General features: G+C 44.8%; 1 long non-coding RNA gene across 1 annotated transcript; it reads right to left on the reverse strand.

Moving 5' to 3' along the window:
• Positions 1 to 1,066: 1,066 nt before the first annotated feature.
• On the reverse strand, positions 1,067 to 10,992 carry LOC123059520 (uncharacterized). The gene is made up of 3 exons (XR_006427464.1): positions 10,820 to 10,992; positions 10,317 to 10,382; positions 1,067 to 1,159 (listed from the first exon to the last, which is right to left on the reverse strand). It is a non-coding gene; the product is annotated as an uncharacterized lncRNA (long non-coding RNA).
• Between the last annotated feature and the right edge of the window lie 470 nt (positions 10,993 to 11,462).

Consider the following 11,462-nt stretch of genomic DNA (forward strand, 5'->3'; position numbering starts at 1 on the left):
CCTCAAAGTTGGCTGGAGAGGTGGAGTAGTACAAGAGTGCCCTGAACTCACTTAGCGATTTGTAATTAAGGTGCGTCTGCATGTTTTTTTCCACGTGCCATGAGCAAAGACGGTGCAACACATCAACCAAAACCAACCGAATAGCTCGTATCATTGCAGCGTCTCCATCTGTGATGATGGACCTTGGCTTTTTCTGACAATTGGCCTTCAGGAATGTCTGAAGCAGCCACACGTACGTCGCTTCGGTCTCGTCGGACACAATGGCACAAGCAAAAACTGTGGTGCAACGGTGATTGTTTACACCAACAAAGGGGGTGAACGGCATACCATATCTGTTCATCTTATAAGTGCTGTCGAACACCGTCACATCTCCATACAATTGATAGTCCCGCCGCGACTGTGCATCGCACCAGAACATGCTCTTCAAACGGCCCTCCTTATCGAGCACGTACTCAAAGAAAAACTCTGGATCCTTCTCCTTTCTGCTCCTCATAATCCCGATTGCCGTGTTAGCATCACCCTTCGCAATCAACTTCATTTTTTCTCGGCAACATAGATTGTACACGTCTCGTCTCAGAAACCCACACTTATTATACGAGCCATACCTGCTAATGAAGTTGTCAACGATGATATGCTTTCTGATCCCAGCTCCTTCCATCGCCAAGATCTCAGCTATTTGGTGATCTCCCATCACTTGATGTGACCGCAGAAATACCACCTCATCTGGTCTAGCCAACAAATGGTTGTGATCATCCATAAAAGCTGCCACGAACCAAACTCCACGCCCTTTGTCCAACTTCACGACTCAATGTGCGCCACACTCGCAACGAGTCTCTGGTCTTAGCCTGCGTGTACAGCCCTCCGGGTTTAAAAATTTACTGAGACGTTTTCCTGCCCTCGAGCAAACGTATCTCCTATACCGAACAGTGGTCGAAAGTCCTTTTCCTCGTTTCACCTTATCTTTTCTGATACTGAATCCACGGTCTTTGGCGTAGTTATTATAGAACATGTGAGCCTCCCATTGTGATGCAAATGTCATACCCATAACCTTCAACTGTGTCTCCAGCGCACGTTGCTGGATTTCAGCTTCCTCAATGTCCATATTAGCTCCATCCTCATGCTCATATCCATCTTCACCACTCCAATCATCAAAGTTAGCCTACAATATTCCACATAAGCAAGTGTAAGTGTTGGATAACGCAGTAATTTCAAAAATTTTCCTACGCACATGCAAGATCATGGTGATGCATAGCAATGAGAGGGGAGAGTGTTGTCTACGTACCCATGCAGACCGACTGCATAAGCGTTGACGCGACGTAGAGGAACGTCTTCCCGATCCGATCGATCCAAGCACCGTTACTCCGGTACCTCCGAGTTCTTAGCACACGTACAACTCGATGACGATCCCCGGGCTCTGATCCAGCAAAGCGTTGGGGAGGAGTTCCGTCAGCACGATGGCGTGGTGACGATCTTGATGTTCTACCGTCGCAGGGCTTCGCCTAAGCACTGCTACAATATAATCGAGGTGGAATATGGTGGCAGGGGGCACCGCACACGGCTAAGGAACGATCTCAATGATCAACTTGTGTGTCTAGAGGTGCCCCCTGCCTCCGTATATAAAGGAGCCAAGGGGGAGCGGGCCGCCGGCCAGGAGGAGGGCGCAGGAGGAGTCCTACTCTTACCGGGAGTAGGACTCCCCCCCCAATCCTAGTTGGACTAGGATTCCCCGAGGGGGAAAGAGAGAGGGGGGGGGGGGCGGCCACCTCTCCTAGTCCTAATTGGACTAGGGGAGGGGGGAGGCGCGCGGCCACTTTGGGCTGCCCCTTTATCCTTTCCACTAAAGCCCATTAAGGCCCATATGTCTCCCGGGGGGTTCCGGTAACCTCCCGGTACTCCGGTAAAATCCCGATTTCACCCGGAACACTTCCGATGTCCAAATATAGGCTTCCAATATATCAATCTTTATGTCTCGACCATTTCGAGACTCCTCGTCATGTCCGTGATCACATCCGGGACTCCGAACTAACTTCGGTACATCAAAATGCATAAACTCATAATAACTGTCATCATAACGTTAAGCGTGCGGACCCTACGGTTCGAGAACAATGTAGACATGACCGAGACACGTCTCCGGTCAATAACCAATAGCGGGACCTGGATGCCCATATTGGCTCCTACATATTCTACGAAGATCTTTATCGGTTAGACCGCATAACAACATACGTTGTTCCCTTTGTCATCGGTATGTTACTTGCCCGAGATTCGATCGTCGGTATCCAATACCTAGTTCAATCTCGTTACCGGCAAGTCTCTTTACTCGTTCCGTAATACATCATCTCGCAACTAACTCATTGGTTGCAATGCTTGCAAGGCTTATGTGATGTGCATTACTGAGAGGGCCCAGAGATACCTCTCCGACAATCGGAGTGACAAATCCTAATCTCGAAATACGCCAACCCAACATGTACCTTTGGAGACACCTGTAATGCTCCTTTATAATCACCCAGTTACGTTGTGACGTTTGGTAGCACCCAAAGTGTTCCTCCGGCAAACGGGAGTTGCATAATCTCATAGTCATAGGAACATGTATAAGTCATGAAGAAAGCAATAGCAACATACTAAACGATCGGGTGTTAAGCTAATGGAATGGGTCATGTCAATCAGATCATTCAACTAATGATGTGATCTCATTAATCAAATAACAACTCTTTTGTTCATGGTTAGGAAACATAACCATCTTTGATTAACGAGCTAGTCTAGTAGAGGCATACTAGTGACACTCTGTTTGTCTATGTATTCACACATGTATTATGTTTCTGGTTAATACAATTCTAGCATGAATAATAAACATTTATCATGATATATAAGGAAATAAATAATAACTTTATTATTGCCTCTAGGTCATATTTCCTTCAGTCTCCCACTTGCACTAGAGTCAATAATCTAGTTTACACAATAATGATTCTAACACCCATGGAGCCTTGGTGCTGATCATGTTTTGCTCGTGGAAGAGGCTTAGTCAACGGGTCTGCAACATTCAGCCGTATGTATCTTGCAAATCTCTATGTCTCCCACCTGGACTAGATCCCGGATGGAATTGAAGCGTCTCTTGATGTGTTTGGTTCTCTTGTGAAATCTGGATTCCTTTGCCAAGGCAATTGCACCAGTATTGTCACAAAAGATTTTCATTGGACCCGATGCACTAGGCATGACACCTAGATCGGATATGAACTCCTTCATCTAGACTCCTTCATTTGCTGCTTCTGAAGCAGCTATGTACTCCGCTTCACATGTAGATCCCGCTACGATGCTTTGTTTAGAACTGCACCAATTGACGGCTCCACCGTTTAATGTAAACACGTATCCGGTTTGCGATTTATAATCGTCCGGATCAGTGTCAAAGCTTGCATCAACGTAACCATTTACGATGAGCTCTTTGTCACTTCCATATACGAGAAACATATCCTTAGTCCTTTTCAGGTATTTCAAGATGTTCTTGATCGCCGTCCAGTGATCCACTCCTGGATTACTTTGGTACCTCCCTGCTAAACTTATAGCAAGGCACACATCAGGTCTGGTACACAACATTGCATACATGATAGAGCCTATGGCTGAAGCATAGGGAACATCTTTCATATTCTCTCTATCTTCTGCAGTGGTCGGGCATTGAGTCTTACTCAACTTCACACCTTGTAACACAGGCAAGAACCCTTTCTTTGCTTGATCCATTTTGAATTTCTTCAAAACTTTGTCAAGGTATGTGCTTTGTGAAAGTCCAATTAAGCGTCTTGATCTATCTCTATAGATCTTTATGCCTAATATGTAAGCAGCTTCACCGAGGTCTTTCATTGAAAAACTCTTATTCAAGTATCCCTTTATGCTATCCAGAAATTCTATATCATTTCCAATCAGTAATATGTCATCCACATATAATATCAGAAATGCTACAGAGCTCCCACTCACTTTCTTGTAAATACAGGCTTCTCCAAAAGTCTGTATAAAATCAAATGCTTTGATCACACTATCAAAGCGTTTATTCCAACTCCGAGAGGCTTGCACCAGTCCATAAATGGATCGCTGGAGCTTGCACACTTTGTTAGCTCCCTTTGGATCGACAAAACCTTCTGGTTGCATCATATACAACTCTTCTTCTAGAAATCCATTCAGAAATGCAGTTTTGACATCCATCTGCCAAATTTCATAATCATAAAATGCGGCAATTGCTAACATGATTCGGACAGACTTAAGCATCGCTACGGGTGAGAAGGTCTCGTCGTAGTCAATCCCTTGAACTTCCCGAAAACCTTTTGCGACAAGTCGAGCTTTGTAGACAGTAATATTACCGTCAGCGTCAGTCTTCTTCTTGAAGATCCATTTATTCTCAATTGCTTGTCGATCAGCGGGCAAGTCAACCAAAGTCCATACTTTGTTCTCATACATGGATCCCATCTCAGATTTCATGGCTTCAAGCCATTTTGCGGAATCTGGGCTCACCATCGCTTCTTCATAGTTCGTAGGTTCATCATGATCTAGTAGCATGACTTCCAGAACAGGATTACCGTACCACTCTGGTGTGGATCTTACTCTGGTTGATCTACGAGGTTCAGTAGTATCTTGATCTAAAGTTTCATGATCATCATCATTAGCTTCCTCACTAACTGGTGTAGGTGTCACTGAAACAGTTTTCTGTGACGTACTACTTTCCAATAAGGGAGCAGGTACAGTTACCTCGTCAAGTTCTACTTTCCTCCCACTCACTTCTTTCGAGAGAAACTCCTTCTCTAGAAAGGATCCGTTCTTAGCAACGAATGTCTTGCCTTCGGATCTGTGATAGAAGGTGTACCCAACAGTCTCCTTTGGGTATCCTATGAAGACACATTTCTCCGATTTGGGTTCGAGCTTATCAGGTTGAAGCTTTTTCACATAAGCATCGCAGCCCCAAACTTTAAGAAACGACAACTTTGGTTTCTTGCCAAACCATAGTTCATAAGGCGCCGTCTCAACGGATTTTGATGGTGCCCTATTTAACGTGAATGCGGCCGTCTCTAAAGCATAACCCCAAAACGATAGCGGTAAATCTGTAAGAGACATCATAGATCGCACCATATCTAATAAAGTACGGTTACGACGTTCGGACACACCATTACGCTGTGGTGTTCCGGGTGGCGTGAGTTGGAAACTATTCCACAATTTTTCAAATGTACACCAAACTCGTAACTCAAATATTCTCCTCCACGATCAGATCGTAGAAACTTTATTTTCTTGTTACGATGATTTTCAACTTCACTCTGAAATTCTTTGAACTTTTCAAATGTTTCAGACTTATGTTTCATTAAGTAGATATACCCATATCTGCTTAAATCATCTGTGAAGGTGGAAAATAACGATATCCGCCACGAGCCTCAATATTCATTGGACCACATACATCTGTATGTATGATTTACAACAAATCTGTTGCTCTCTCCATAGTACCGGAGAACGGCGTTTTAGTCATCTTGCCCATGAGGCACGGTTCGCAAGTACCAAGTGATTCACAATCAAGTGGTTCCAAAAGTCCATCAGTATGGAGTTTCTTCATGCGCTTTACACCGATATGACCCAAACGACAGTGCCACAAATAAGTTGCACCATCATTATCAACTCTGCATCTTTTGGCTTCAACATTATGAATATGTGTGTTACTACTATCGAGATTCAACAAGAATAGACCACTCTTCAAGGGTGCATTACCATAAAAGATATTACTCATATAAATAGAACAACCATTATTCTCTGATTTAAATGAATAACTTTCTCACATCAAACAAGATCCAGATATAATGTTCATGCTCAACGCTGGCACCAAATAACAATTATTTAGGTCTAATACTAATCCTGAAGGTAGATGTAGAGGTAGCATGCCGACCGCGATCACATCGACTTTGGAACCGTTTCCCACGCGCATCGTCACCTCGTCCTTTGCTAGTGTTCGCTTAATCCGTAGTCCCTGTTTCGAGTTGCAAATATTAGCAACAGAACCAGTATCAAATACCCATGTGCTACTGCGAGCTCTAGTAAGGTACACATCAATAAAATGTATATCACATATACCTTTGTTCACCTTGCCATCCTTCTTATCCGCCAAATACTTGGGGTAGTTCCGCTTCCAGTGACCAGTCTGCTTGCAGTAGAAGCACTCGGTCTCAGGCTTAGGTCCAGACTTGGGTTTCTTCTCTTGAGCAGCAACTTGTTTGCTGTTCTTCTTGAAGTTCCCCTTCTTTCCTTTGCCCTTTTTCTTGAAACCAGTGGTCTTGTTGACCATCAACACTTGATGCTCCTTCTTGATTTCTACCTCCGAAGTTTTCAGCATTGCGAAGAGCTCGGGAATAGTCTTGTTCATCCCTTGCATATTATAGTTCATCACGAAGCTCTTGTAGCTTGGTGGCAGTGATTGGAGAATTCTGTCAATGACGCAATCATCTGGAAGATTAACTCCCAATTGAATCAAGTGATTATTATACCCAGACATTTTGAGTATATGCTCACTGACAGAATTGTTCTCCTCCATCTTGCAGCTGTAGAACTTATTGGAGACTTCATATCTCTCAATTCGGGCATTTGCTTGAAATATTAACTTCAACTCCGACTGACTGTTGGATGAGCTCCAAAAGGTGGTGAGCCTGATGAGTCAACCAAAGGGAGTGGGCCCTTTAAACCCCTAGGGCGTAAGCATTTCTGCCTATCCAAAATAAGAGGTCAAGTCAATCTTGAATGCGGTTAGCCGGAGGGAGAAATAGTGATAGCAACGCTTACAAGGAATGCTGGGATAAGTTGGGAAGAAGGCAAAGATACTGGCAACTAGATCCTTGTGGCAGATTGGAAGATACCGATATCTCTATTTCAATTTGTTGATTGATGGTTTAAGGAAATGGCAGTGGTCCAAATCTTGCACATTTACTGTTACTTCTATGTATAAGTTCCTTGCTCAGGTGTGGCCCAGCTTTCATATCTTATTGGGATAGCTACATTGCCCTGGCCTTATGCAAACAAAGAAGAGGGATGCCTAACCAATTGATCCTAAAAGATCTTATTTGAGATAGGTCAGATTGGACTTAGTGGCCAACGTTAGGGATGGTAGAGTCAATATGGGATGTGGAATTCCAGGAAACGTTCTTATCCGCGCTCACTGATAATGTGAACCTGGTCCTTAGTTTCCTAATTCTTCTGTGCAGCAATGAGGATAATCCTCAAGTTGCGGACCCAGTCCGTGTAATTGCTACCATCATCTTTCAACTTTGCTTTCTCAAGGAACGCATTAAAATTCAACGGAACAATAGCACGAGCCATCTATCTACAATCAACATAAACAAGCAAGATACTATCAGGGACTAAGTTCATGATAAATTTAAGTTCAATTAATCATATTACTTAAGAACTCCCACTTAGATAGACATCCCTCTAATCTTCTAAGTGATCACGTGATCCAAATCAACTAAACCATAACCGATCATCACGTGAAATGGATTAGTCTTCAATGGTGAACATCATTATGTTGATCATATCTACTATATGATTCACGCTCGACCTTTCGGTCTCCGTGTTCCGAGGCCATATCTGCATATGCTAGGCTCGTCAAGTATAACCCGAGTATTCTGCGTGTGCAAAACTGGCTTGCACCCGTTGTAGATGGACGTAGAGCTTATCACACCCGATCATCACGTGGTGTCTGGGCACGACGAACTTTGGCAACGGTGCATACTCGGGGAGAACACTTCTTGATAATTTAGTGAGAGATCATCTTATAATGCTACCGTCAATCAAAGCAAGATAAGATGCATAAAGGATAAACATCACATGCAATCAATATAAGTGATATGATATGGTCATCATCTTCTTGTGCCTGTGATCTCCATCTCCGAAGCACCGTCATGATCACCATCGTCACCGGCGCGACACCTTGATCTCCATCGTAGCATCGTTGTCGTCTCGCCAATCTTATGCTTCTACGACTATCGCTACCGTTTAGTGATAAAGTAAAGCATTACATCGCGATTGCATTGCATACAATAAAGCGACAACCATATGGCTCCTGCTAGTTGCCGATAACTCGGTTACAAAACATGATCATCTCATACAATAAAATTCATCATCATGCCTTGACCATATCACATCACAACATGCCCTGCAAAAACAAGTTAGACGTCCTCTACTTTGTTGTTGCAAGTTTTACATGGCTCCTACGGGCTTAAGCAAGAACCAATCTCACCTACGCATCAAAACCACAACGATAGTTTGTCAATTTGACTCCGTTTTAACCTTCGCAAGGACCGGGTGTAGCCACACTCGGTTCAACTAAAGTTGGAGAGACAGTCACCTGCAAGCCACCTATGTGCAAAGCACGTCGGGGGAACCGGTCTCGCGTAAGCGTACGCGTAATGTTGGTCCGGGTCGTCTCGTCCAACAATAACGCTGAACCAAAGTATGACATGCTGGTAGGCAGTATGACTTATATCGCCCACAACTCACTTGTATTCTACTCGTGCATATAACATCAAACCATAAAACCTAGGCTCTGATACCACTGTTGGGGAACGCAGTAATTTCAAAAAATTTCCTACGCACACGCAAGATCATGGAGAGTGTTGTCTACGTACCCACGCAGACCGACTGCGGAAGCGTTGACGCAACATAGAGGAAGTAGTCGTACGTCTTCCTGATCCGATCGATCCAAGCATCGTTACTCCGGTACCTCCGAGTTCTTAGCACACGTACAGCTCGATGACGATCCCCGGGCTCTGATCCAGCAAAGCGTCGGGGAGGAGTTCCGTCAGCACGACGGCGTGGTGACGATCTTGATGTTCTACCGTCGCAGGGCTTCGCCTAAGCACTGCTACAATATAATCAAGGTGGAATATGGCGGCAGGGGGCACCGCACACGGCTAAGGAACGATCTCAATGATCAACTTGTGTGTCTAGAGGTGCCCCCTGCCTCCGTATATAAAGGAGCCAAGGGGGAGGGGGCCGCCGGCCAGGAGGAGGGCGCAGGAGGAGTCCTACTCCTACCGGGAGTAGGACTCCCCCCCCCCCAATCCTAGTTGGACTAGGATTCCCCAAGGGGGAAAGAGAGAGAGGGGGGCCGACCACCTCTCCTAGTCCTAATAGGACTAGGGGAGGGGGGAGGCGCGCGGCCACTTTGGGCTGCCCCTTCCTCCTTTCCACTAAAGCCCATTAAGGCCCATATGGCTCCCGGGGGGTTCCGGTAACCTCCCGGTACTCCGGTAAAATCCCGATTTCACCCGGAACACTTCCGATGTCCAAAATAGGCTTCCAATATATCAATCTTTATGTCTCGACCATTTCGAGACTCCTCGTCATGTCCGTGATCACATCCGGGACTCCGAACTAACTTCGGTACATCAAAATGCATAAACTTATAATAACTGTCATCATAACGTTAAGCGTGCGTACCCTATGGTTCGAGAACAATGTAGACATGACCGAGACACGTCTCCGGTCAATAACCAATAGCGGGACCTGGATGCCCATATTGGCTCCTACATATTCTACGAAGATCTTTATTGGTCAGACCGCATAACAACATACGTTGTTCCCTTTGTTATCGGTATGTTACTTGCCCGAGATTCGATCGTCGGTATCCAATACCTAGTTCAATCTCGTTACCGACAAGTCTCTTTACTCGTTCCGTAATACATCATCTCGCAACTAACTCATTGGTTGCAATGCTTGCAAGGCTTATGTGATGTGCATTACTGAGAGGGCCCAGAGATACCTCTCCGACAATCGGAGTGACAAATCCTAATCTCGAAATACGCCAACCCAACATGTACCTTTGGAGACACCTGTAATGCTCCTAGGTTGTGATGTTTGATAGCACCCAAAGTGTTCCTCCGGCAAACGGGAGTTGCATAATCTCATAGTTATAGGAACATGTATAAGTCATGAAGAAAGCAATAGCAACATACTAAACGATCGGGTGTTAAGCTAATGGAATGGGTCATGTCAATCAGATCATTCAACTAATAATGTGATCTCGTTAATCAAATAACAACTCTTTTGTTCATGGTTAGGAAACATAACCATCTTTGATTAACGAGCTAGTCTAGTAGAGGCATACTAGTGACACTCTATTTGTCTATGTATTCACACATGTATTATGTTTCCGGTTAATACAATTCTAGCATGAATAATAAACATTTATCATGATATATAAGGAAATAAATAATAACTTTATTATTGCCTCTAGGGCATATTTCCTTCAGTAAGTTGTCATAACCAATTTTTTATTATTCAATGACATCTTAAATTTTGGACCGAACCTGGCTTATGTTATCCCCGAAAGATTCAACACCATGATTTTCCTCGTTCTGAACGTCAATATCCTCCTGCACATAAAAAAATCATATGCACGTGTAAGTACCATATGGTTCTTCATCCGACGAAAAGAATGTACATGACACTTACGTTTTCACTACAAGCACCCTCCTCCTTCTTTTCAAAATCCTCTTCAGGTAAATTATCGTACGACGACCAGCATTCATTGTCGCTGCCATCATCATCATCTTTACTATCATTACCATTCGTAGGATCAACACTATCGCTACCATCCCAACTCGTGTCCAAAAACAGATCCGTAAATCCAGTTTCTTTATCCATTAATTGATCTCTCAACCAACACTGCAATATTATAATAAAAAATTGATCTATCAATTTTAAATCAAATTAAATGTACTATGATCATACAGATGAGAAATTCTTATCTAACAAGTGATTGCACATAATTATTTACCGATTCAATTTTTTGACGAACTAGACGGCTTACATGGCATGCACGTGCACTTCGGCCGGCCTGGCGTGGCTGCGGACGGCGAGGACGTTCCCGGAGAGGTTGATCACGGAGTTGCGGGCGGCGACGGCGTCCACGTAGGCCACGTCACCGTGACGACCTGCACGGAGGCGACATCACGTACGGCGGGCGACTCCAAGATCTGTCCGCGCCGGCCAGATCCCGGGTGAAGACGGGGAGAAGGCGGCGATCGACCGAACGGGAAGACGTCGGAATTGGCAGCGTGATCACGTCTAGATCGGCTGGGAAAGGCGGCGATCGGCGGGGCGGGGCGACGTTGCAATGGGCCGCGTGATCAGCGTAGGTCGTGTTTTTTTTGCGCAAAGGGGAGAGGGTAGTTGCGAGCGGCCGTATCGGCTCGAGCCGTGCGCTCGGCTCTACCTGTATGGCCACGCCGCATACGGCGCGGGATACGTTAAGCACCGTATGCCCAAAATGCCCTTATACGTTAAGCGGGGGGGGGGTGTACCGAAGCAGACCTCTTAACTCAGGTAATACTGAAAACCTCCTGATGAGAGACAAGCATGTCCCCAAAAATCGGAAAAAACAAGTTCTAAAGGAACAGTGGACACTCTATTTGAACGAGGAAAGGGTAGCTGATGGCTTTTCCCTTGTTGAC

The sequence above is a fragment of the Triticum aestivum genome, chromosome 3A (genome assembly GCF_018294505.1).
Source record: "Triticum aestivum cultivar Chinese Spring chromosome 3A, IWGSC CS RefSeq v2.1, whole genome shotgun sequence".
In the NCBI taxonomy this organism is placed as follows: Eukaryota; Viridiplantae; Streptophyta; class Magnoliopsida; order Poales; family Poaceae; genus Triticum; species Triticum aestivum.